Source organism: Phragmites australis, chromosome 3 (genome assembly GCF_958298935.1).
Source record: "Phragmites australis chromosome 3, lpPhrAust1.1, whole genome shotgun sequence".
Taxonomy (NCBI): domain Eukaryota; kingdom Viridiplantae; phylum Streptophyta; class Magnoliopsida; order Poales; family Poaceae; genus Phragmites; species Phragmites australis.
The window spans coordinates 6272533-6278474 of record NC_084923.1 but is presented as its reverse complement, the minus strand read 5'-3'; the positions used below and the strand labels follow the sequence as shown (position 1 = coordinate 6278474).

The window sequence follows — 5942 nt, the reverse complement described above, 5'->3', positions numbered from 1 at the left end:
ACCAAAACCACCTTCCTTCCAACCACGCTCTTCTTCGTCCTTCCTTCAGTCTTCATTCTGGCGCAGCATCTGCTCCAAAGCTCCGCCTCAGACCTCCTTCCCTCATCTCAATCGTGTAGGAGATTTCCCCATCTACCGTATTCCCCATCGACACATCGTTTATCCCCCTATCTCTGTCGTTCCACTAGTTTCGACCCTGATCCATGGCTGCCTCCACAAAGGAATGCTGCAATGGGGGCATCAGCAGCCGACAAACCACCACTCGAGGTCACCCTCCAAAGCGTTCGACCTATCCTTCTCTTGTTGGGAACCCTAGATTTGGGTTGAGAGCTCTTCCTGCTAGCACCCACACCCACCGGGTTGGCCGTAGCAGATAGGTGGAGTGAGTAAAGAGGTCCTCCATTTTAGATCTGTATTGATGTTTTTGGGCTAGACTGCAGGGTAGGATGAGCGTTGGCCCATTTGGACCATATCGGCCAGATCGTTCCGAACTCTCAAATCTTCCCGAACATCAACCAATGTCCCTGTTGTCACCGATAGGCCACCTGTTGTCAACCGCTCTGACGAGCCCCCCACAGCCATCGACGAGCAAGCTCTCGAGGAACATGATCATGCCCGTCCAATGGCACCCTCCATTCACCTCCTCCACAACCATCTGGAGATCCCATGAGATTTCGCTTCGCCCTCAAATCTCCTCCTAACATAAAAACCTCGAAATTGACTGCCAAATCTGCCACTGAATCACAGATATAATGATCTAAAACATGTGAAATGACCTGATACGAACCTCCCGTGGGAAGGGTCTGCAACTGCAGGAGGGGATGCGACTCCTAGATGCTCCGCCGGCAGCCGGCGAGGTCGAGGGGCCGGCGGTTCCCTGCGACCCGTAACACTGAGGCGGATGAACCGACCTATGTCGTCGCGTCTGGTTCCCGTATTGCTGCTGACGATCCCATATCGTTTGAAGACCTTGAGCCTCCTGCAAACTTGGGAAGTTCTCATGGGACAACCCTAGAGTGGATCCCACCGGCTGGTGTTGTTTCAGCGCACGAGGCCAAAACTCCGGCGGCGCGGGGGTCGACGGGAAACAACTTGCCTAGGAGCGGGCAAGAACAGCCCACTCGCAGGCGTCGTCCTAGAGATCCACCTTCTCTCCCGCTCTGGATCGCTCAATCGCCTCACGCATCGCCACTCCTCCCATCCACCAACCCCCCCCCCCCCCCACTTCACTACATGTTCCAGCAGCTTGCTTTTGCATCGGCAGCCCCTGCTGTGTCTTTCTAGGAAGGATAAGTAACGTGTTTAGAGATCAAAAGGGGGATCATTTTATGAGGTATGCATTCGCAATACAGGAGTATATGGAAAGATAACAGCATAAATTTGTTGCTAGAAGATGCAGCTTGTTCGATGCTAGTTTTGTCCCAAATACAAATGGCTGGCTCTCCCGGCAAAAAAAATACAAATGGCTGGCTCTCCCGGCAAAAAAAATACAAATGGCTGGCTTGCTTCTTCTGGTGCCTTATTGCTGTAGAGATGATACATCCTGCTTCAATTTAAGTTGCAGCTTTGTGGATTATAATACTAGTATTTATTTTATTTTTTTGCAAATGGGAGTGAAATCACCCTTTTTCATCCTCAGTTTCAGTGATGACGGTCCTGGAACATCACTTCCACGGCAGGAAGGTACAAATTTTCCTTGTAGTCGTGGATATTCTGTGAATTAAACATTTGCATGATTGATAAATTACTGTATAATGTTGGGGTACATTTTGAAGAATTTTAGTTTGAATTCTATACAGCATTTTTAGGTGAATACAGTTAAAACGGGTTGATTATAAATTATAGAGCGTGCACAAAAATTGACATATTTTTTGTGACTTTTTTATTCACGGATACTGTTCATACTGTTCATGAACAGTGCAGCGGAGGGTAGTATCAGAAGCCGATGGCATATAAGGAACTGAAATATTTATTCGATGGTATAGAAGTAAACAGAATTTATTCGATGGCGGATTGTAGAATCAGTAGTTATTCGATGGCAAATCGTAGATTTTCTCTTATCGCAATGTTTGCCTTTTTGTGTGAAACCAGTCAAATCCATTTCACCAGCTTTGTGAAATCCATTTACATCAAAACTCAAATATTGCTAATGATAAGTTCGGTGGAACTTTTATCCAGAAGACAACGAAGAGGAACATAAAGGTTCAAGAATTCAGCTTGCAATGTGGGTAAGTGCAATGTTTTACATGTAAGCATATGGTCCTCATTTTACATTGTAAGTGAGCTCTTGCATGTGTTTATCCTATAGAACTTTGGGCAATGTGATGTTAAAAGATGTACTGGACGCAAGCTTTCAAGATTTGGGTTTTGAAGGTAAGGCACCACTTGGTCCTCAAATCCCAACCCTTTTCGTTCTCTCAAAATTCAAAATCAATTAACATGCTAAAGCATTACAAAAGATGTGAAAAAAAATACTGCTAATGCTGCATATGCATGGATATAGGGCTAAAGCATTTTGTCAAACATGCACACTCTGCGATGCTAGATTTAACTATTCTTGACAAGATTGTTTCTTTTTTATCTTTTAGGAGTTGCGAGTGACCAATGGTTTTGGTGGTGGTGTTCTCAGGTAATTTCACAAGCTATGCAGTTAAACAGATTCCTAGTTAGGACTAGGTTATCCTTTTTGGTTTTTTTGAAAGAAACTGAAGGTTGTTCAAGTAAATTGGTTTCTGAGATACATATGTTAGTTCTGCTGCTTACCTGTTTTCTTTCCTTTTCTTTCAGCCCTGTTGGGACACAATGCGCATCCAAGGAAGATCATCCAATTGTGCAAAGAAAAGGATTGGTAGTGGTTGATTATTCCTGGGCACCTTTAAGTGATGTTCCTTTTGTGAAACTCCGGTGTGGTGCTCCTCGTCTCTGTAAGATCATCGTGTCTAAATAACTTCAATACAACATTGCATATTTGATGTTCATTATGATTTTTGTATTTAATTTTTGTAATAGAAAACCAGTTATTTATTTCTAAATTCGATAACTTCGCCAAACTTTCCTGTGATTGAAAGTTTGAACACCTTGCTTTTCGAATTTGCGCTTCGACTTTGGTCTGTTTTGATATAATGAGTTCTTTTTCACGTTTTTCTTTATCCAAATTTGTATGCTCGATGTCCAGCCTACAAGAGAGAACCTATGTAATTAAGTTGATCCTCTCATAAGGCATTACGTCGTGTAAATCAGAGTGGGTTCATTAAATGGGATTTTTTATTTTTTATATTTTGCTTTGATGTTTGCAGTGTCGTGGTTGGTAGCAGCAAACCCTGTGAACTCTGGTCGCCCATGTGAATTGTCTTGTGTGGAAGCTTTATCGGCAGCCCTCACAATTTGGTAATCTTTCTAGCGTTAGCTAACAATATTGTTTGAGAAGTGTAGTTTGTATGAATTTTTAGCTTTGTATAGTAGCTAGTTACTGTCAAGCATCAGCTCATGCTGTATTCATATTTGCAGTGGGGAGGAAGATACGGCACATCTGCTGCTTGGGAAATTCAAGTGGGGTCACTCATTCTTGTCGCTTCACAGGTCAGTCCAGTGAAATATCTTTAGTATATAGACTGGCACTGAATTTTTTGGACTTACAAAGTACCTGTTTATGATAGAGGTGCATGAACAGATAACAGAGTACCATTTTTTTGCTAAATAAAACATGCAAAACTAGAGTTAGACAAAGGAAATATGTTTCAGATTCTGCATGTTTAATGTTTACCTAATCAAGGATGGTGGCGGGACAATCCACATACAGCATTATATTTATCTACATTGTTACCATTATCCCGCAAATGTCAGAAGGCAGTGTGCAGCATACACACTGCCTTGTGTACTGAATCTTGCTAAGGATTGAGGGCCTTCGAAAATGTAAATTGTTGCGACCATCTGATCTTATCTACTTATGTTTACCTTTAGCATATTAATATGTAATGCAGATAGATTGTGAAGCCTGAATTCCTCATTCCAGATGTCTTGTTTAATAATGTATTTAAGTTTTCACACCTTCCATTGTAGTATTGTGCAGAGATCTCCTGAAAGCGTATTCCCAATTTGAAAATGGCTCTGAGATAATCAATGTGCAGAACTCCTGGTTATCAAGTAACTCAAGTGTTCCGAAGTCACCTGTGAATGGTAATAATCTCATCTTGGACAGCATCTTGTTTTGCCACAAGTTATCCTGACTGTGAAGTATATAATCGACTCTGCAGGTACTGCTTTTACTTAATGATCATTCTGTTTACCGCAGAGACTGAAAAATCACGCCAGAGCACGGAGGAAGGATCTGAGGGTGATTGACCTTCCACCTCTCGAGGAGAACTCGAGCCACCTGAACTTCAACCAAGACGAAGAAAGTGAAAGTGAGTAAAAGGAAGCGCCAAAACGGTGGGATCTTTGCAACATTTTTACAATAATTGAGCAATATGAGCTGTAATAGCCTGCTGTGACACAACCCATGGTAGGATGGTATCAGATTGTAATCCGAATAATATGCTTCAGCTGTCTTTACGTCATAATCATGGATTTATGTTTCGAAACGGATCCAAACGGATCTTTGTATACCTGTGGTAGCACAAGACAATAAATATGTTTTTGAAAAGACAATATTTTTTTTAAATGAACGAGCAGGGAGCTGTCTATTATATTAAATAGCAGTAAAAAAACCTAGATGGGTTGAAAATGAAAAGGAGTTATGACACCTCACACTTAAAATGGATTCAGAAATTTCAAGCATTGCTTCACACACTGTGGCCTGCGGTGTAGAAGCCAATCGATGCTAGAAATTCCTAGAGCCGTGTAAGTACTTGCTCCGATTCCCATTGACTAAAAAATATTTGTTCATTGTAACACAGGATGGTAGTTACAACTTGAAACACGCTATCCTCGCATGATGTAGAACTCCAGCGGCACGATGTAGAAGAACACCTTCACCTTCGTGCCAGTGAGAACGAAGTGCTGCAGGCATCGGCCACGTGATGCTGATGGACTCGCTGTGTCCCATGGTGTCGAGACACTTCATCTCGACGAGCGTCACCGCAGCCATCGCAAATGCCATGAGCAAATGCTTGGCGCACATCCGCGGCCCCTGTGACGGCTTGTGTCGGGGGCAGCCCTCTGGGGACTCTGCATGGCGCTGTTCTTCTTCCTGTAGGCTCGTCTCCACGTCGACGCCATCCGCTGGTTCCTCTCCATGGCTTGCCCTCCGCCTCATACTCGCCTGGTTCGTCCGTCGGCACCTGCTGGCATCGCGCGAGTCCTTCCGATTCCACCTGATCAGCAAGAGAAAAGTGGCAGCAAGCAAAGATCTGAAAGAAGAGACCTCAATTTTTTTGGAGATTGAGAGATGGATTTGGGGATTTCAGGGATTCTTGCTATGGCCTGGAACGATGGCATCGAGGGGATTTCGCGCGAATGAACAAGATGGGTGAGGAGGATGAACAGTGCTTTATTTTATATGAGGCCCATGTTTTGGAGATAAGCATCGAAGTTGCACGCTACAGATCTGTTGCTCGATTCCAGTTTTTTTACTGTGGGGGCAAAAAAAATTTGGCTTCACTAGCATATTGTGGAAGACCTAAGCACAAAAACAAAGCACCTGATACGAGGGCTGAGCACCGAGCAAGTGCGTATTCTTGTAGTTTGATCAGTACCTAGTTCGTGGCGGCCTAGAATTTTAAATTTAGATGTACATACTGTATTTTGAATTTGTATTTTGATTTTTTTTCAGTCTCTCCTATGCAGCATGGTCATACTGTTAGGCAAGGGAATCATGCATGCATGTCTAAGAATAAAGCTACAAATTTTTATGTGATGTATCAGCGGATACAAACATGTGAAGTAAGCACAAAATAGCTGCTAGCCTGCTCCTTGTATTCAGAGGAAGCACCGAAGCAGAAACT

The 5942-nt window shown here is 43.2% G+C and overlaps 1 pseudogene; it reads left to right on the top strand.

Annotated features, from left to right (window-relative positions):
* The first annotated feature begins 1607 nt into the window (after nucleotides 1–1607).
* On the top strand, nucleotides 1608–4411 carry LOC133910463 (uncharacterized; annotated as a pseudogene).
* Nucleotides 4412–5942: the final 1531 nt, after the last annotated feature.